General features: G+C 45.3%; 1 protein-coding gene across 3 annotated transcripts in view; it reads right to left on the bottom strand.

Annotated features, from left to right (window-relative positions):
- Window positions 1–22,327, bottom strand: part of IGSF3 (immunoglobulin superfamily member 3) — a 109,454-nt gene that overhangs the window by 52,825 nt on the left and 34,302 nt on the right. The window lies entirely within an intron of this gene.

Below are 22,327 nucleotides of genomic sequence, written 5' to 3'. Positions count from 1 at the left end.
TTTTGATACTGCACCCTTCATTTTCAAATGTAGCCACTCCCCACACCATCCCGAGAAGCATTCCTTGGTTCCTCATCCCCATAAATGGAGGTAAAGCTGAGCTCCTGCAGGCTGCTGCCGTTTTAAGCTGAGCACACATAAATATGAATGTCCAGGGTTGAAACAGATCCCTGCTGCCCAGATTCCCACAACTGATAAAGGAGTGGAAACAGACAGTATAGAGCAAACCTGGACCAAGGATGTCAGTCTGCCCCTGGGGTCACAGCCCTGACTCGGCCACTGCCACATAACTGGGATACGGTCTCCAGTGGTGGCTTCCTCCTGCCTATGAAGCCCCTTGCATACTGATGGTAGGGGAGGGTGGGCGAGGTGGGATTTACATACGGTGAGATATGGTGACTAATTTATTCCATACCAGCACACCTATCGTGCCTCAGCCACCCAGAAAGGACAGGGAAACACGCCTCTGCCCTCCTTAGCAGCTGTTGGGCCTGGCAGGTGAGCTCCAGCCGCAGCTTTGCCAGTAAACGGCACTGGCAGGGTCGTCTTGGAGTTGTTTTCCCTCTCTGGACCTTGATCTCCCCGTCTGTAAAACGATTTCTAAGAAGGAAGTGTACTCTAGTAGTTAAGAGCACAGGCTTTGGAGCAGACTGGTATGCCTTCAAATTCTGTCTTGGTCACTCATTGGCCGTGGACCCTGGACAAGTTATTTAATCTCTCTGAGCCTTAGTTTTCTTACCTGTAAGGTGGAGATAATAATGCATGCCTCATAGTCACTGAAAGACTTGAATAAGATAACATTTGGAAAGGCCCTAGTGCTGGAGAGCTGCTAGCTAAAACCTCTTCTGATTGGAGCATTCTATGGCTTTGTATCCACAGAGGTGAGGATTTGGCCAAGGACCACTCAAGGACATTTCAAGGGCATCTTGATGATGACAACATCTCTGTGTCAGTCATCTCCACTCACAGCTACATCCCATCCCCCTGAAAACTCCCCCTATGCCCAAAAAGGGGAATCGCTGCTGCCCCAGTGTAAACCAGTCTGGAGGTAAGCAGTCAGGACAACACACATGCTAGTTAGACACAGGTCTAAGCCCTGCCCTGGTGGTGATGTGCCTAGAAGCACACTGATCTAATCTGCAAGACTGACAAATCTCAAAAGGGCCTCTATAAGGGAAGCCTTATGGTTTACAAACTCTCATTATGCAGAACCTTTTCTCCTAAACAAAACAAAACTCCATTCTGGCTTCAGCAAAATCAAGTCCCAGAAATAGAGACTAACCCAGAGGAGAAGCAGGAAACTGAAAAAATAGGGGTGGGGAGTTGAGGGGAAGAGGAGTTAGGAGATCATAGTGGCACGTGAATTTATTTTATATTCTGGTGGTTGATAACATTCATTTTATTTATAAGCAGTGAGAAGACAATGAATTAGTAATTTCCAGTATGTTAAAATTTGGGGTGTAACATTTTGATTATGTGTACTCTTTTTATGACAATTTTAAATAAATATATATATATACATAGTGACAATGGAATCCAATGTTTGCAGAACTTCTGAAAAGCATAACAATTTGAAAACAATTTAATGAAATGTATAGATTTAAGTCTCCTCTGCATTTCAGTGCTCCAGACTAGAACAGCAACAACCACTCCCTACCTCCTGGCTGGAGGGAAAACAGGGGCAGCCAGCATCTTCCTTAAGGAACTACTTCTCAACCTTGAACACACAATGGAATCACCCGGGAAACTTTAAAATTAACAGTGCCTGGCCCCCACCCCAATGTAATTGGTCTGGGGTGCAGCCTGGGCATTAAGAGTTTTAAAACCTCCCCAGGTGATTCTAACGTGTACTAGGGTCAAGAAATGCTTTAAGGGATCTACATGGTGCCAGCCAGGTACCCCAATTAAACATATCCTACCTTAAGCCTCTCAACAGCTTTAAGCCCTCCCTTCTGCAAAGAAGGCATTCATTTGGTTCAAGGAAGTTTCATTCTCCCCTAGTCTTCTGATGGGCAAAAGAAAGCAGCTGAGACCCATCAGATACTGGCTATTGTGATGCAATAATGAACTTAACAAGAGTGCTTTCTATTTACAGACCTCCCAGAAGCACTTGATCAGCTGATAATAAACATTACCCCTCTGGAAAGGTAAACAGTGTTAAGTGGTCCGAAGGAGCCAGGGAACCAGGTTCAAAAAACTCACCCAAGCTTGAAGAGGGTTATAAACAGCTCCAACAAATAAATAAATGCCACATTGTACTTGAACCACACACCCAATCCCACACTTAGCTGATACCTGATTATTAAATATCTCCTTAATTTTCTTCTCTCCCCCAGAGGGCCTCTGACCACTGAAAATACTGCTGCTCTTAGGAAGTGGACCTTACCATAGAAATAAAATTTACCTTTTTTTCCTTCTCAGCTGTTTAATTCCCCTTCCACGCCCGACACTTCTCATTGCATTCTCCTGGCACAGCCACTGCTGCAAACAGCTCTTTCTCCAAGTCACCGCTACCTCCAATCAGGCCCCCAACCTTGACTGACCAAGGCTTCCCCTGAGCCCCTGGACCCTCCATCTTCCTTCACAGCCAAGAACAGAAGATGCCTCCTTTGCAGGGACAAAGTGGTTTTTTGTTTTTTTATTAATAACTTCTTTTACTTTAAGACCTGCTTGCAATTTTTGAATTACTTTGAAATAAGCAAATATCACTTCTGTAATTTAAAAAGAAGAGATTTCAAGTTTTATATAACTGCATATAATATGACATACCCGTATATATTCCTGAAAAAGGACTAAAAAGAAATATTGGGTGATGGGACTACAGGTCATTTTTTTTTTCTTTATATTTTACTCTCGCTCCCAATCCTCTTCAATAAGTATGTACTAGTTTTACAACTAGGAAAAAAAAAAATCAAAACTAAAAACAATGCTTCTTTGCTGTATAAAATTTATAGACTTCAGAAAGGCAAAACAAAATAAATACCAATCACAATCGCAACATCCAGAGATAACAACTGTTTAAATTTTATTATCTCTCAAGTCTCTTTTTTCTAGGCATATATATCTTTTTAGTTTAATTGGCAGAAATAGGATTTTACTATGCATACAGTTTCATAACAATTTTTTTCATTAATATATCTTGAACATCATTTCATGTTATTAGATTATACACAGAATCTTTTACTATTTAGCAAGCTTGGTAAACTTTTTCTGCAAAAGGCAAAATAATAAATATTTTAGGCTTTGCAGACCATACAGTTTACATCACCACTACTCAACCCTACCTGCCCTTTAAGTGTAAAAGAGCCATGGACAATACATAAATAAAAATATACACAAATTTAATATACATTAAAATGTCAATTTCATATAATTTTCATGTCTCAACATCAGTTTTTTCCCCCGACCATTTACAAAGGTAAAAAACACTCTTCGCTCATGCTGGTCATACAAAAACAGGTGGCTGGCTGGAGTTGGCCCACTCCTGCTACACAGTCCCATCATTTGTGAAACCAGCGCCCCTAATGTTTGGCATTCATGTTGGCCTCTCTCTCGTTCCCTTTTTTTTTTTTTTTTGCTATTATAAACAAAAATACAAAGACTGTCCTGGTAGCCAGAACTTTGTTCATTTCAAAGATGATTTCCCTAGCGCGTTCCTACGCACTCTTCCCGCCATGTTTCCACCACGTGGACGGACACCAGCCTCTACTCTCTCCTCAAGGCGCTGAGGCCATGCCAGAAAGAGGGTCTGAGCTCAGTGCCAGCCACGGGAAACGCTGAGGATTCCACCAGTGCCGACCCACCTTCTTCTCCTTCACTCCTTCAGGGACTCACCTGTCCTAGTTTCAAGTCCACTGTCCCTCCCTAAACCAAACTCTCTCTTGGTTTTTCTCCTCTAAGCTCTCTACACCCCACAACCACTGCCTTCACCTGCTAGAGTGTTTCTAAACTACTTTCGGAGATTCACAAACAAATCAGTACACTTGAGGTTCTGAAAAGTCAAGTTGTGGAAAAGAAGCCTCTCAGTTTTGTTCAAGGCTTAAACAAATTTATTTGCAGGTGAGAACTGTTCCTTTGGCTTCTGTTACCATCCCTTCAATCCGTTTCCCTTGGCACCACTTTGGGAAGAGCGCACAGATTTGAACCACTCCCTCGCCTGACTCTTACACTAGTGGACCTCAAACTTTACCAAGCAGAAGAATCACATGAGGAATCTGTCTGAAATACAGATTCCGGAGCCACACTTCAGATGTTCTGATTCTGAAAGTCTCAGTGATTTGGGATTTTTTAATCAGCTGATAAGCAGCTTCAGCCTTCTGTGTTCCCTCATGCTGCCCCTTGGCCATCTCCCTAATAATCTGTAGTTTCTTCATCCACCTTGCTTTCTTCCCATCCATAAAAATTCATCATCATGACACAAAACCAAAAATGTGTTTCAATCCTTTCCCTTCCCCTATGAGATTATGATAAACTATGTCCCACTTTAAATACCACTTCTTTGAAGACCCCTCAAATCCCTTATACCCAAAGAAAGGGGAGTATTTCCCTCCTCTGTTCTCCCACTTGGTTCAGAGGGTTTTGCCTATAATTCTCTCACTATAGTGCAATTACTTATTTACATACTTTATATTCCACAAAAGATAAGGGCGGTGGCTGCGTCTTATTCGATTCTGAATCTAGCACTTAATACAACGTCTGATTTGTAGTGGGAGGAGAATAAATATTTATTGAAGGAATGAACATTATAAATATCTCTTTGTAATATAAATCTTGACATTACAGGTTCTTAGCCTTAAACCATGGACCCTCTATGGTAACCAGAACCCAAAACAATCCCCACCTCTTGGCATCCATGCTCCACGTGGCCCCTCCAACACTGAACGGGGTAGACCTGTGTGACCAACAGGAAATGCAGAAATGATGGAGTGTGGCTTCCAAGGACAGGTCATAAAAAGACACTGGGGTTTCTGCCTGACTCTCTTGGATCACACACTCTGAGGAAAGCCAAATGCCACATTGTGAGGACACCCAAGCAGCCTCCTGGTGAAGGTCCACCTGAGCCACCTTGGAAGCAGACCCTCTAGCCTCCAAATCCGGTGACTTTGACCTCTGCAACCTCCTGGGAGACCCTGAGCCAGAAATATCCAGTTAAGACACTCCTGAATTCCTATGCACAGAACTGTGTGAAATAACTATTGTAAGTTGCTAAGTTTCGGGGTAACTTGTTTTGCACCAACAGGTAACAAATATAGAACACCCAGGGATCCTAAGATTGAATGCAAAATTGTCACCTGCATATGTGTGCATTTTTGGGGGGAAAAGGGTCTGTAAGTTTCAAAAGATTCTCAAAGGGATTCAAAATTCAAAGAAAGATTAAGAATCACTGCTTCAGACAATAAATGTTCAGTGGACAAGGCTATCTCCTCGCAGATTTAGTTCTGACAGTCCCTAGTATGTTATACCAACAAACAAAAGATATCACTTGAGTTTTCCAAGATATTGCTTGTCCAAGGATGCTGCCACTATTTCCTTTGTGTTCTAGTCCTAGAGGAACCTGGCTAGGGGCAAGATGATTCAGGAGTTAGTGAGCAGGGAGGCATCACTATGACTATGAAAACCAGTTTCTCATGCATTTTTGGGAGCATGCCTGGGCCCCAGGACCCAAAACTCCAGGCACAGGATTCAATTTAGGAGTTCAGGATGCATGACTGAGCATGTCAACGTGTCAAAAGGCTCCACCCTCCTCATCCCACAGCTCCCCTTCCAGGTGTGGCCTGAACAATCATCAACACTCATTCACTAACCAGTTGTTAGGAATTCTGCATGAATATTTTAAAATTTCATCTCTTTTCTATCCATGTGAGGTATCAGTCTAAAAACAGGAAAAATCTTTGTAAGTACAAGAGCATTAAAAATAACATTCAAGTTCAACTTTTGTTTTAAAATGCAAAACTGCATATGCAGTAAACTATATATATACACATACATATGTTTAAAAAAAAAAAAAACCAGTGGCTACAAAAATGACCAAACAATAAAGGACTGAATCACTGAGAATATGGGTGATTTTAGTCCTTTCTCTTCCTATTCTCTATTTTCCCATTTTAAAAATAAACTAGTATGTGTTGCTTTTAAATGAAAAGATAAATGATCATAATGATTAGCACTCTGTGCACCAGGCACTGTTCTAAAACTGTTCTACCTACATCTTCTCATTTAATTCTCACAACAACCAAATGAGGTCAGCATCATTACAGGTGAGAATGGTCTTTGTGGTTAAGTAACTTTCTCCATGACACAGAACATGACTAATAGTTTTCTTAGTCTGTGGCTCCTTGCAAATGTGCTCAGTGAACATGAGTGATAAGTAATGATGAACCTTGGTTGGATCTTCTTGCCCGTTGGGTCCTGAAGACTATGACGATGAATGTGTACAACTCAGGACCCAGTGAGGTGTGGGTGGTTGCTGCTACAGTGCTCTGAAGGGTGGAGACCGAGCAACCAACTTCACAAAACTTAAGGCTCCTGGGAGAGAGCAATCAGGAAGGCCACTTCAAATGACAGTGCCTGGGGAGTCCCACTTTCTAGCACTCAGCCACGGGAGGACAATAAGTGGTGTGCACTAAGTTACCCTGACCCCTTTCCAGTCAGGGGACAGGCAGACACAGAGTGGGGCCCTTAAAAAAAACAACGGCCAGCACTTGCCAGGCTCTGACTGTGTTCCAAGTGCTTTCATGTATTAACGAATTTTAACCCTCACAACAACTCTGTGAGATATATGCTGTTTAGTGCTTTTACTTTACAGATGCAGAGCCTAAGGGAAGGAGAGGGTGAGTAAAAGGAATCAGGGTAGAGACATCCGCTTTAGGAAAAACACCTCCTTAGCAGAGAGATCCTCAGCGAAGTTACTATCCCAGCCCTCCAACCCAACTAAAGTCCAGACGGCACAGGGCAAGGCAGGACAGCTCGGCTCAGCTTCGCAAGCCCACAGGCACGAGGGCCTGCTTCTGGGTTGTTCAATCAAAAACGTCTCTTCAAACAGCCATTGACTGCCCCCTGATGTATGCAGTGCCACAACCCAGCAGCAAACATGAAGAATGGAGGTAATTCTGGAATCCTCCCCCTCCCTAAACTCCCACAGCACAGGGAGTAGCTATGAGACCTTCGGCTGATTACTCAGCCACTCTGTGCCTCAGTTTCCTCATCTGTAAAGTGGCATAAACTTTGTAGAGCTGTTGAAGGACTAAACAAGTTACTGCATTTAAAACACTTAGCACCTGGCACATAAGAAGTGCATAATAAATGTAAAGCCACCAACTGCTGCAGTTGTAAGTTATAGTAGCTCTAGCTGCGTAACTAATTCCTCCCACATGCTGTATTTTCCAAACGTGACAGCCACAATATCTCCTGTCCCACATGCTCTTCTATGACATGAATGTGCCATACCCCTATTGAGAGGTGGAATTTAATTCCTCTCCCTTTGAATATGGGCAGGCTTGTGATACTACATGACTTCACATGACTTCCAAGGCCAGGTCTTAAAAATGATGCAGCTTCCACTTTGCTTGCTGGTGCCCTGAGCTGCCAAGTAAGAACTGGACTGTCTTGGGGCTGCCATGCCATGAGGGAGCCCAGGGCACAGGGAGAGGTGGGTGCTCCAGTCCATAGCTCCAGCAGAGCTCCCAGGAACACTGCCAGCTGTGTGAGCGAACAAGCTTTCAGATGATTCCACCCCCAGCTGTGAGTCAGCTCCAAGTCTTGGGGTCCTCCCAGCTGAGGCCCCAGACATTGAGGGGCCAAAAGAAACCATCCCTGCTGTGCCCTGTCCAAATTCCTGACCCATATATTCCATGAGCATGACAAAAGGGCTGTTTTAAGCTTCTATGTTTGGGGATAATCTGTTACACGGCAAAGATAAATGGAAAATAAACTAACCTTTCCACCAACATTTTTTGAGGACCCATTATATAAAGGCTAACAGGACAAACATTGTGAAGGAGTGACGAATAAGACAGAGCTTAATCCTATGCTGTCAATTTCAAAAGGAAATACATATAACTGATTACTATTTACAATAGGATATAATAGCAGTGAGGTGCAAAGTGCAAGGAAGGAGAAATTAAGTGGAAAAAGGCTTCACAGAAGTGGTGACATGTGAATTGGGTCTTGAAGGATAAGGTGGGGGGGAAGTGCCACGTGAAAACATTGCAGTGTGTTCCAGGATTACCAACAAATTTGTTCCGGTCCGTTTTGGCCCATGGCAGGAGGATAAACCAGTGCCAAGTGGTTAAGGGCACCAAACGGCCCACTAACTGAGTCAAACACCTTATCTGGGAAACGCAAACTTGAGAAAGGGGCTGGCAGAGCTAAGGAAGGAGACAGATGAAATCTGTTTTTGAATCATCACTGGTGGCAGGTGGAGGACCGAGCAGAGGGCAAGACTGGAAGCCGGGAGCCCAAATTAACAATCAAGTGAGAGGAGAGGAGGGCCTGGCCTGGTTTGAAGCTCAAGGGCAAAAATACCATTCTTTCTTTCTTTTTTTACACTCCGTGGCACCTAAAATAGAGCTAGTCTAAAAATGATGATTAATAAGTGTTAAATTATTGATACCAAACCTAAGACGGTATGACTACCAGCTACAGAACCACAGAAGAGGACTTGAAACCCAATGATTCACTCCACACCGACTTTGATCCCTCTGACAGCTATGCTGCTGAATCAATCGCTAGGCTGCCCGATTGTTCTAGATCAAGACATTTAGCTATTGACGCCCTGGACTGGGTCACTATTTCTGAGCTGTTGCCTAATTTACTCATTACTAAATCTTGAAACTGTCTTCTCAGAGGACTGCTAAACTCTGATGGCAAATCAGGGCATTAGAAAAGCTCTAAACATCATACTATTTATAATATTTACTTCAATTAGAATTTCTTTTAATTCTTAAATTAGATTACAAACTTTCAATCTTTTCTGTCAACAATCCCCCTCCCGCAATCTTGATTCCTCTCTTCCCAGTGATTGATACTGCTATGCCTTAGGGATGTATCACTGCAAACCTTTTCTAAAAATACTTTTTACATACAAATATGTATGTAACCACTGAAAATATTGTTCAGCATTTTTCCATAAATATTACCATTCTATATGTACAATTATGTTCCTTGGCTTTCTACCTCAATGTTTTTGAGACTGTATATAGTTCTAGTCCTTTCCTTTTATACAGCTGCATAGTATTCCATTGTATGATTACTCCATGTTTTTATTCCCATATTGATGGAAATTTAGGTTCTGTCTAATTTTTGTTTGCTATAACCAACAAGCCCTTCTCTTTTCACATACCTCCTACCTTCGTCCTTTCCTCACCTGAATTTATACAATCCTCCAGCTTCTCTCTCCATTTAAATCATTTAAATCTCTTTTAAATCCATTTACATCCATTTAAATCTCTCCATTTAAATCACTTCCGGGATGTCCTGTCACTTCCAGGATGTCCATGGCTCTTTCGTCCCACAAACTTGGCACTAGGACCAGCCCAAAAGTCCACACCACCCCAGTGCTTCTTCCTGTTTCTCCTCTCACGTTCTACCCACCACCTCATACGCCTAACCCTCCCCCATCCAAAGATGCAAGGAAGCAGCATCTGGAAGGAAAGGCAGCAAGGTGGAGCCCTGTACCCTGGCCAAGCCATGCCCAGGGCCACAGTAATAGAGCCTTTTCCCAGCTCTGCCTGGATTCAAGGCAGCAAAACCCAAAAGAAAATGATTATAATTGAACACAAGTACCAGTATTTACCTCCTATTTTCCAGAGGAGAACACATAAGAAAATGGGATCAGATGACTTGCCTGTAAATGCTCTCCCTGTAATTACACTAGATCTACTGACCACTGTTTCTTTCCACCCAGTTTCAAAGATAACCGAAATGGACTGTTAGGCTGTTGTTTTTGTTTTTGTTTTTGTTTTTTTTTAAGGGGGCAGCCTTGTGACACAGCTCCCTTTGCTAAGTCTAGGGACTTAGTGAACCACAGCATGGAGCGAGTTCCAGTAAAAAGACCATCACTCAGAATCAGCAAACACTTTGTTCCTTCTCACACGATACATTTCATGAGGGCTAATCCTGGTATTATTTTAGGTTTTATTTCTGGGCCTCAGATACCCCAGTTTCTCCGGATTCTTAGTCTGGTAGGGGGGGAGTGAGCTGAATTTCAAGTCAGTTTCTTCCTGCAGAAGGACTAGACTCCTGATGAGCCGAGGACCCCTCAGCTCCCGTCACGCCTCGCTCCTTCCCGTTCTTCCTCCTGGGTCCACCTGGGGCCCTTTCAATGCCGTCATGGCCCAAGAAGATGACAAGCCCAGGTGCTGCCTGAAAAATGCTTCTTCAGGCACCATCAGCACAGCAGCAGCTCACCGGGGACATCTCCCAAGCTGAGCAGTGGAGAGGAACATGTCGGCGCTTCTTAGGTGGCATCAGGAACAAGACGTGGAGAGGAAGGGGTAGCCAGCAAGGTTTCAGGAAGCCCATGAGAAGTTAATCAGTCGTGTCCCTTGACATAATGTAAACCCTATTCTCTCCCAACACCCAGGCCATGGAGGTAAAAGCTAGGAAACGGGACCACCTAGCAGCCACAGAATCCATGGGTTTGGAAACAGGTGGTCTTCAGAAGAGCCTCAGAGCAGTTTCCTACTCCAGCTGCCAGTCCCTCAGCTTTCCCTCTCAGAAAGCACTCATCATACAGAACACAAATGTGTCTCTTCTCCCACCTCCACGGAAGCCCCCACCAGCCAGAGCTTTCTCTGTGAAGTTCCTGTGGTCTTATGAAGGCAGTGCTGCGACACACTCAGTGACAGAATCACCGGACTATGAGCAACTGTTATTTGCTCAGTGCTTGGCACTTAGATGCTTAGGTAAATGTTACTGGATGAATGAGTGAAGGAGCCAACGAGTCAAGCAGGTAACCAGCTCCAAGATGAGGAAAAACGCTGAATGCTCACATTTGGTTCCATAGATTCCAAGCCAGTTCCTATGGGAAAAGGTCAGGTAGCTCTAGGATCTGGGGCCAACTGCATGGGACAGTAATGGAGGCAGCTGGTCTGGGAATGGAGCTGGCCATCCTCCCCTACCAGCACTGTCTCCACTTATATGGGAGGAGTCATCGTCCTGGAGGTTAGCGTGGATGATCACAAGAAGCAGAGACCCATTCAATAGCTCAAGAGTGGGGGGCGGGGTCTAGAATGAAAAGACACACAGTGGAATTTCAGAGCAACCCAAGGGTATGAATCATAGCCCTGCTAAGCAATGGAAGGACCAGAACTGGAAAAGGCTCATGACCCAAGCCACCCTCCTCGGAACAGCTCCCCTGCACTCTTCAGGGATGAGCTTCCTTTGGCCACAGTTTCTGCACTCCAAAAATTCAACTTACATATGCCTAACTGATGCTACCACACTCACCAGCAACTCCCCAGCAACTCCCCAATATGGCTCTTGGTGCAAATTCCCTAGATAGCAATCTCATTGGCTGGACTCCCCAATGTTACAGATTTCAGGGCCATATATGACATGCATTTCACCCCACTCAAGTCCAGACAGACTTGAACCATACAAAGGGGAATCTGTATTACATTACATGGCATACAACCACTTAGGGCAGCAGGGTCCGTGGGTGACATTCCACCTGCCCCAATGTGGGTGGGGAGGCACTCTGAAACATATCTAGCACACACATAAAGCATGAACTTTAGTTTAGTCTACACTCAACTAAAAATAAACAGCTGAGCACACTGCCACTGCTCCCAAGGTTTCCCAACCAGCTGAGAGGCTGTTACTTGTAACAACAATCCAAGGCCATCCCTTCTCTCCCTGCTTGACTTTCATTTTGGGCGGTGCGGTCCCTGGCACTTTATTATCATCTGCAGATTTTTTCCATTCAATTCAAGAAACATGCTCTGAGCACTGACTGTGAACAAGGCTCCAGTCCACTTTTACTAAGGGGCTGGCGAGCAAGTTAAGTCTCACAGATGCATAAAACAGAACCCTGGAGACAGCAGAGGCAATTCTGCAGGACCCAGAGACAAGACCTGGGGAGACAGGCTCAGCGAGGTGAGGATGAGGAGTGGAGACCTGGACAGAGTCAGAGAATGCCTGGAGCTGTGCTGGGGAGAGAGGGTGGGAGCCCTCCAAAGGGAGCCAGAAGAATGAGCAGAAATATCATGGGGGGTGGAGGGGGGAGTTCACAAAAGCAGAGAGGGGCCCCCTAACAGTGAACCAATCAAGTAAATTACAGTACTTGCCCACATGATGAAATATTACACAGCCATTAAAAATCACAAAGAAAAATATGTATGAACACCTAAAAATCTTGAAAGCACCTTATCATATTTAAAAAAAAGGGGGGTTATAAAAGGGGTTGAAAGCATTTTTGTAAAGAAAAACACCCACAAACACGCACACACCTTTTTTCATAACAAGTATGAAACTAAGATATGAGAAAATGTCAAAGGGTGTATAAAGATTATAAAAACATCTATCAAGTTCTGAAAGCTTCTGAAACCAACTGCAAAGACTGCAGTAATTCAATCAATTCAATTCCAACTCTGACCAGACTCCACAGGATAAAGGCAAGTCTCTATACGATTTTCCTTTAGGCACCAGTCACAAATTTGGGGGTCCAGGACCCCACTCTTCTGACTAGCTGGCTACAAATTTGGGGGTTCCCACCACCCCGCTGGTTCAGTAATTTGCTAGAATGACTCACAGAACTCACTGAAAGTGCTGTCCTTACAATTATAGTTTTATAATAGAAAAAGGATACAAACAAGAAGTCAAAAGAAGAGCAGCATTGGGCAAGATCAGGGAGAGTCTCAAAGGCAAGCTTCTGTGACGTCAAAAGGCATCATGGCCCCAGTACAGCAATTATTATCTTATCAGTGCAAACATGGAATCTCACTCGAGATTCGAGTGCCCCAAGTTTAAACGGGGTTGACTGACTGAATCAACGGTGAACCCCATCTCCAGCCACCCCTCCCCTCCCAGAGGTCAGAGAGGTCAGGCTAACACAACATGGCTCAGAGCCCTAGTCCCTGATCACACGGTTGGTCCCATGATGGGACCAGCCCCCTACCCTAAGGCTGCAGTTGTGGTCAACCCCCCCCTTGTCATCCGTTAACATCACGGGTGGTCCACAGAGCCCTAACACAGGAAATTCCAAAGATTTAGAGGTTACTTCCCAGGAACTGGGGACAAAGACTAGTCCAGTTTTCCATTATACTCAGAGTAATAAGGGGATATGTGACTGTTTTTTCTTTGCACTCCGTGTTTCTTAGGTATTCTGTATTCTGCATGGGTTGCTTTTGTAATTAGAGGAAAAGGTCATAAGAGATTTCTCAGACCACCTTCCCCCTGCCTACCACCCCAAAAGGAGTCATAGAGAGGGGAACATTCTGGTGCAGATGAATCAGAGGTTGTGTGAGTGGAGAAGGGGGTGGCCAAGGGTGTGTGGTGGTAGAGGTGATTGATGTGAAATGGGGAAGGGGATGGGAGAGAAAATGGTGGCAAAATCAGATAAGGACTAACTGACCAGGTGAGCCTTGCAGGTGCATGAAGTGTCAAACGGTTAATCAGCTGTCCTCTTTTTGAGCTGGATGAACAGGTGTGACCTCATCTACTTTTATCTTTAAGCTGTTTAGTCGCTTTCCTTAAAAAGTCCTTTTTTCCGAGTTATTAAACTTTCAATTCAGTGTTGATCCCCTCCTCTTACTCTAATACATCTATTCTCTCGCTTCTTTCAATTGGATGCCTTTGCTCATCATCAACAGATACCACAAGCCCTGATGAAAAGCATCCTTCCAGGGGACAGAGAAGGCGCCTGAAGGACAGATGGCTGGAGGAATCCCGAGAAAGCAGAAGTTTAGCATTAGCATGCAGGCTGCCGCTGACATACACAGGGCCAAGGACATGAGACGCAGCACAGGGCTGTTTCCAAATCCCAACTGAGAGCGAGAGTGGGCCACGCCACCCCAGGCCTCAGAGAAACCGCCAAGGAACAGAGACTTCAGGATTTCGACTTGAATATTTGCTATACGGTTTGACAAAGCCACAGGGGTTCAAAGCCTCTGTCCCCTGGTGGCAAACCCAGCCCAGATGCTGTGAGATGCTCCCCAGGCACACTCTCCTAATTAGGGGTGATATGAGGAAACCTTCTTTGGCAGGAGACAAAAGGTACAAGGTGGTAATGAAATTGAGGCTTGCTCCTTGGTTATCACCAGAAAAAACCCAGGCACTAGCCAAATCAGCACTATAGTAGCATTTTCCCCATTGTCTTATTTTAACTTCGCAGCCATCTTGTGGGGGAAGTATACTGTACCCATTTCACAGATGAGCAAATTGAGGCTCGGAGAAATTAAACATCACAGTGAGATGCAGAGCCAGCACCAGAACCCACTATCTCTGACTTCACACTCCTTTCTCATTCATTCCACAGATATTTGTGGAACCTCTTCTTTGCCAGGCACTGTGCCAGGCTGACGAACCACAAGACCCAGACCCTCACAGTCTAGAAGGAAGAGACAGATGTGTAAATGGAGGCTGCAGAGTGTTGCTGGTGCCATGAGGGATGCATGGAGGACACAAAGCAAGGGGTCCCTTCTAACCATGGGGAATCTGGAAAAGCTTCCAGAAAAAGTTCCTCGTGCCAGGTGTTAATGAGGAGGAGTGGGTATTTCTTTCTGCTGGTGGAGAGGAGGAGGGCAGTGATGCAGGACCTCATGCAGAGAGTAGCCTGAGAGGATGCAGGGTCCGGAGAACTGCAGCAGTTTGACATCGTTGGGTCAGACATACTGGTACACAGGCGCATGGATGAGGGAAAGAAGACAAAGATGAAGCAGCAGAAAGGAGCCAGGTGAGGGTGGGGCTCAGGTGCCAGGCTAGATTACAGGCTTCAGCCCATGGGCAATGGAGAACTGCTGAGGGATGAAAGGAAGGGAGTGTGATTCTGAATTGCAACTTGCGAAGATGGTTCTGGCAGGAGTGATGGTGAAGAGGCTCAGACAGAAGATTCCTGCAAGGATCCAGATGAGAGCTGCTGAGGGGCTGAACTAGAGCAGCTCGCTGGGGACAAGGTCAGGGGACAAGGTCTGACAGAAGTGATGCTAAGAAAATGCAGCCAAGAGCACATGGGGAGCGAGGGTGTAGGACAGGGAGCCGCCCAGGATGACCCCCAGGTCCTGGCTTGGGGACTGGGTGGGTATGGGTGAGTGAACAGGCATAGAGGAGGGGTAGGTTTGGGGGAAGTTGATGAGGTCTTCTTTGGACACAGAATCTATTCCCTGGGCCCATCCAACTTTTGAGACTGCCCTGTAACATGCAGTTAGAAATCATCTCAGTCAGCCAGCTCTCAGCAGCACAGAAGGAGCAGAGAACAATACTTGCACAGCAGACGGGAGGTACCTCCAAAGGCTATGATAACTCATTGATCAATTGGAGAAAGATGCCAAGACAGTTAATTCAGGGCCAAGTTAAAGCACCTGGCATTCGATCCTCAAAGTCTCCATCACCTACAGACCCCGCAGCTCCCAAGTGGGCTTCACTCGCCACAAAGGTCAAGGCATAGCAGAGTTTACCGAGGGCAGAGCCTGTTCCTGGAAAGCAGTCAAAGGACTCTAAGCTTAAGCAACTTAATCAATGAAAGGCTTAGGAAGACAATAAAAAGTTTACTAAGAGGACAGACAACCAAGAAGTCCGCAATAGAAAATAATCTCATTAATGAGGACTCTGATGATGTAGTTATGAAGGTTATTGCTTTGCTAGAGCTGCACATTTAAAATACTTATGTGGTAATCAAAACCGGAAAACGCTGACCATCCCCAAAGGCCTCCCAACCCATCCACTGCTGATAATGGGAGTTATCAGTTGCCTTCTGGAAAGGGCCAGATGAGATCTGGATCTGTGTGTGTGTGTGTGTGTGTGTGTGTGTGTGCATGTGCACGTGCACACACGTGTATGGTGGAGGGGAGGGGGATGCCAGCATCTCTCAGCAGTAGCCTGTCATCGGATGGTGACATTTCCTCCGGGATTTAAACAGCATCTCAAAAACCACTTTCAAGATCACTGCTGAATAGCTAACTGCACAGCGCACAGAAGGAGAAGCTCTCTATGTGCAATCCAGAGGCAACAAAGAAAGCAAACTTGGCAGGCACCAAATGGGCACGCTGACACTGAAGGATTAATTTTTAATCCTGCCCACCAATCCTTCTTCACTCATATATTTCTGTCTCTCCAAACTTAGGAAGGACATTAAAGGAAATCTGTGCTCTAGGGGCAGAAAAGAGATTGTCCTCATTAACTCAGAGTTGTCCTTGTCTGACAGGATTAACTCACCATACCTGACTATACAAGGGCAGGGCCCCTGTGCATGGAGGGACCTTTTAGGGGCAAAGGGGCTGCTATAAAATCCATTTTATAGAACTGTCAGCCAGCTCCAGAAAGACAAAGGGTGTCAGTGAGGAACAAGTAAAGCAACAGATATAAAAGGGGCTTTGAAAAAGCTTTAAATCCCCACGGGTGTTTATGTAAGGGCATTTTATTTACTTGGTAAGGCAAAATTCCAGAAGAAAGAAACGTTGGGACCTGAGTGGAGAGTTTCGCCACTGCAGCCACTGCTGCCAGACTCCTTGCAAAGTAATGAATTCTGTGGACAGTAAGAGAGAAAAAAAAATAGCTTTAAATGCCATGGATCGATGCTGAGCACTGCAGAGACGCAGCCTTTGGTCTCTACAAGCCGCGTTTGGGTGCAGAGCTCAGTGGCAACCTGTCTCTTTGAAGGCCAGCTAAGGAGAAGTCAGCACCAGGCCTGGGCACGGCGCCAAGGTCCCCACCCTCCAACTATCTGGGATGTTTGGGTTTGTGCATTCCTGCCCAGACTGGATTGGGTACTTCCCATCTCCTGCTCCAAGGAATTGGGGGGTTTCAGTCACCATCCATCCCAGGAAGTGTATCCGACTTGTTTCTGATTTGGTTTTGCTTTGGGTAGGGTGGGGTACCTCACACAATCTTTTAATTTCCTCACTGAGACTGAATTTGTAGGAAGAAGGAAGTAAGGGAGGGAGGGACGAAAGGGAAGGAAGGAAAATGGAGGTGAAACAGACAATTCTTAAAGCCCCTTTTCAGGCGTAAGATTGTGTGATTCTGTGATACCAATATGCAAAAACCCCGGGTTCCCCTGCGTGTGCACACACACACACACACACACACACACACACACATCTATGTTAGGGAAAGGTACAGGGAAAGGATAGAACAAAAATTTCAGAATCATGATGCTGGGGGTAAAAGAACACTCAGAACCCACAAAAAGCAAAGAAGAGGAATCAAGGTGGAATGAATCTGACTTGACTTAAAGGCGTCACTTAAAATTACAGGTTCAGCAAAGTCTTGAACAGAATCCAGCACTGAGGTTAGCCAATCTGCAGGCTCTGCCTTCTCAGGTAGGTGGGTGGAATCAGTCTGGAGAGGTGCTGGTGGTTATGGAAGGGCCTCCATGCCCTGGGAGCCAAAACCAGAAGGCAAAGGGCAGGAGCAGCGAATCAGCCCTGCTGCTGCCTACTGTTGGCAAAGAGACAACAATGGTAAAGAACATTTCCAGTAGAGAACCCGTGAATCCAGTAACAGTGGTGGACTCTGGGGAATGGGATGAGATGCAGGCTCAATTTTCACTGTCTACATCCATTGTTCTCTTTTTAATTATTTGTGCACATATTACCTATGCAAAAATAAATGAATAAAAATACATGCCATGCCAAAGTAAAACATGGGGACAATAAAAAAAGATGAAGATCATTTAAAATTCCTCCCAGTAAAATTTAGTTTAAAAATACAAGAGGGAAAATGGGGGTGGGGGGGTGGGGGTTCAAACTGGTGGGGCAAACTAAAATCACAAGAGTTACATGGTGCTGCCCAAACCCACCTCTTTCCTGTTCCCACTCGTTCGTATCTGCCTTCGAGTATCCACAGCAAGCCTGGTTTCGTGCCCAGAACACCTGGTTTTCCTCCTCCATCCCAGCCCACCTCTCCCCAGACATCTGCTGCCTCCTCTCCTGCCTCTTGTCCAGGAACTCGGGTTGTCCATCAAACCTCAGGCGATGCTCCCCACTCTCCTCCATCTATAATCACTGTTCGGGAGTTCATCTCTTCATGCCACTTCCCCATCTGTGCCAAGGTGGAGTTCCCAAAGCTGGCTGCAACAATTTCTCCCAACCCACATGGTTCTGCTTACAATGCGACTTTGAAATTCCTCCCATGGAGAGGTGGGAGCCATGTTTCCTCCCCTTGAATCTGGGTGGGCTTACACTATGATGGAAGTGATGCTATGACTTCAAGTCGGTCAAAAAAGGCAATATGGCTTTGCCTGGATGTCTTAGGCCCCTCTTGTAAGCTGCCTTGTGAGCTGTCTGACTGCACGGAGCCTGTCATACTATGGGGAAGCCCAAACTAGCCCACAGGAATGACCACACAGAAAGGCCCTGAGACCCGTGAGAACAAAGAACAATGAGAGGCCCAGGCAGCTCCCTGCTGCTCCGGCCCCCATCTGACTGCAGGTATGTGAGAGACCCTGAGCCAGAACCTCCCAGTCAAGCCCTTCCTGAATTCCAGACCAAAAGAGATCATGAAAAAGAATAAAATGATTTTATTTTTAGGCCACTAAGATTTGACATGATTTAATATGTAACATTGGATAAATGGAACATCTGCCTCTAAACAGCAGAATCCCAAATGCCTAGGCTCCACCTCAAATGCACTTCGTATTCATATTTCTTACAGGTTTTAAGATCCTGAGCTTGATCCAGCCCTCAAGTCACCAATTTCAGATATTTGTTTAAATAAATTCAATGTGTCTGCCCATACTGCCTATTCTTTCAAAATGATCCCTCTGATTTCTGCCTTCCCCAATTCTCTTCGAGGCATAGAGAATCCTTCTTTCTTTCTTAATTTTACCCTTTCATTGAACTGTCTCTAAGTTCTGATTATTCACAATAATTCCTAGCCCTGCTCTTTCCTCTCCATCTTGCAGTCAAAGCTCCAACTCCTTCTCCAGGCCTTTGCACCTGGGGCTGCAACAGTTGCCTCCCAGCCCATTACCCTCTCCAAATCACACACACACACACACACACACGGCAGAAAGGACTATTTTTTGTTTTACATCCACATTGTTCTAGAAAAGACTTCAGACAACTTATGCGAAAAGAATTCTCATTCTCAAACACTGTAATGGCCACCCTCTATTTTGGTACCAAAGTATATTCCCCGTCATTCCAAAAATCAGATGAAAAACTCTTTGTTATGGGGTCTCTGGCCTCCATCCACAACATCAAGGCAAATTCATTAAGCATTCCAAATCTCTTCACCTGGAATGCCCTTTTCTCTGCCCCACACCCAGCCAATTCCTAGTCACTGCATAAGGACTAGCTCATTTGTCATCTCTGCCAGGAAACTTTCTTCACTCCCTTGGGCAGTTAAGTCACTCTCTTCGCGTGCCCACACTGCATGGAAATTAATCTCCCCACCCGCCTCCCTCGATAGACTTAGGGCAGCTGAAGTCAGAGCCTTACTTACCTTATTAACTCATCTTTGTGTGCCTCTCTGAGTTTCAGACAGCAGGAGCCCAGCAAATGTGGGATGAACAGATTGGTTATTCTTCTAGTACCCCCTCTCCCAGGACACCTCCACTCAAAGAACAACACTTCTCCTACAAGTCCTCACATACCCCAACCCCAACCCCAACTCCACCCCAACAGCCTCCCTTAGCCTCTCCTCAAACCAAGCCTCTTGCCCTCCTGTGAGCCTCACTCCACAATCACTGCTCTGGGAAGAGTTCCCCACACCAGGTTTTGCAATTCCTTCGGTGACCAAAGGTGTTTTTTAAAGCATCTTTCCAGCTACTCAAGTCTTCACAGCTTGGTTTCCATGCCCTTCTGAGTTGGCCCTATTCCCTTTTAGGCCTCAAGCACATGGGGAAAAAGGCTGGAGACAACTTTTCCTGAGCTCAGGCTGGTTTTCATGCACATGGCTCTTATGCCCAGAAGAAATGCTGCTCTGCAATAACATTAATGAGATGGGTGAACATACTCTTAGCATCCTAGGTCTTAGAACCAGAAAATGTGTTGGCACACCTGGATCCTCGGCTTCTAGTAGAACACACTGCCTGGCACAGAGTAGGAGCTCAAAAACATCAATTGAATGAAGGAAAGAATTAAAGAGCACCTGGCCCAGCCCCTGGCCTAGGAGAAGCCGTGGTCTGCCTAGTCCCCATCTATGTCAGGCAACCGAGGCCTGGGAGGTTGCAGACTCTCCTAAGGTCAGCAGTAAACTAGTGAGGGAAAACCGGACCCCTACCTCTTGCCTCCCAGGAGAGGGCCCTCCTTCTGCCCAACACTGGCTTTCTCACCACCTACCCCTTCCACATTCCAAAGACAGCATCTCCATAATAAGTTCTGGATAGCATCCAGGAGGTATTTTTCTTCCTGGCTTTAATACAAATTGTGACAAATGGCTCCGCAGATCTACTGGGCCATGGAGCTGAGCAGATGGGACCGCACTTCACGCTATTAACTTAAATTCTATTTGATGCTGTTTCAAATTAGGGCATTTTATCTAGAAATTATAAAAAAGCATGTTGGGGTGGGGAGGGAGGGATGCAACTTGCAAGTAAGCTTGCTGGCAGATTCATTTACAAATCTTTGCGCTCTTGGCTGTCTACTACCCCATACTCTTCCCTCAGCCAAAAAGTTCTGATTCATACAGAGAATAACAGATACTTGGGCCCACTGGTCTAATCACCCACCTAAGCTTGAAGCTTGGATCCCCTGTACAAATGGACAGTCTGTCTGTGGATGCATGGTCTCCACTAACTGAAGCCCACGTGGAGAAGCTCTATTAGAAAAAGTTTTTCTTTACTTTGGGTTGAAATCGGGCTCAGGAGTCCTAAATACAAGCCCAATTGGACTAGCCCAATCTCTTATTAATTCATTCAATGGACAATAACTGAGCACATACTCCACGCCAGACACTGAAGCAGGCACTAAAATGATGGAGAGATGCATAAGAACAGTGTTTAGCCTCAAGGAGCTTGCAGTCCAGTAAGAAAAAGAGGAGAGCCTGCAAATCTTTCCCTCTGAGGCTTCTCCTCTGCAGGCTGAAGAGCCTCAAAGACTTTGATGGTTGCTCGTAAGACACAGATTCAGTTCCTTCCTCTATTTCCTACAAACAGGCTCCAGTCTGTCTTTCCTCAAAGTGTGTTGCCCAGAACTGAGTGCCATTCCCCACATGTGGTCTGAGCAGCACTGAGCAAAGCAGAGCTTCATCTCACTGGTTCTAGACACTAACCTTTCAATGCAGACAGGACAGTTTTGTCTGGTTGACTCTTGCCAACTGAAAATCTAACTTTCCACAGCACCCTCCTCCTACACTTGAACAGCTGGATTCAGAGCCTTGCATTTATTGCAGCTCCCCTTCACCTGTCAGGATCCAAGTCATCAGCCCATCTCACCAAGATCACCTTTTTTTTTTCCTTTTTTTTAATTTTTATTTTTTTTATTAAATTCAGTTTTATTGAAACACATTCACACACCATACAATCATCCATGATATACAATCCACTGTCCACAGTATGATAACATAGTTATGCGTTCATCACCACAATCTATCTCTGAACATTTTCCTTACATCAGAAAGAACCAGAACAAGAATAAAAAATAAAAGTGAAAAAAGAACACCCAAATCATCCCCCCATCCCACCCCATTTGTCCTTTAGTTTTTATCCCCATTCCTCCACTCATCCATACACTAGATAAAGGGGGTGTGATCCACAAGGTCTTCACAATCACACTGTCACCCCTTGTAATCTACATTATTATATAATTGTCTTCAGGAGTCCAGACTGCTGGGTTGGAGTTTGGTAGCTTCAGGTATTTACTTCAAGCTATTCCAATACATTAAAGCCTAAGAGGTGTTATCTATATAGTGCATAAGAATGTCCACCAGAGTGACCTCTCGACTCCATTTGGAATCTCTCAGCCACTGAAACTATTTCGTCTCATTTTGCATCCCCCTTTTGGTCAAGAAGATACTCTCAGTCCCACGATGCCGGGTCCACATTCATCCCCGGGAGTCATACTCTGCGTTGCCAGGGAGATTTACACCCCTGGGGGTCGGGTCCCACGTAGGGGGGAGGGCAGTGAGTTCACCTGTCAAGATGGCTCAGTTAGAGAGAGAGAGGGCCACATCTGAGCAACAAAGAGGTACTCAGGGGGAGACTCTTAGGCACCATTACATACAACTT

Source organism: Choloepus didactylus, chromosome 2 (genome assembly GCF_015220235.1).
Source record: "Choloepus didactylus isolate mChoDid1 chromosome 2, mChoDid1.pri, whole genome shotgun sequence".
Taxonomy (NCBI): Eukaryota; Metazoa; Chordata; class Mammalia; order Pilosa; family Megalonychidae; genus Choloepus; species Choloepus didactylus.
The sequence above is the reverse complement of the archived record's forward strand: the minus strand, read 5'-3'. Positions and strand labels throughout refer to the sequence as shown.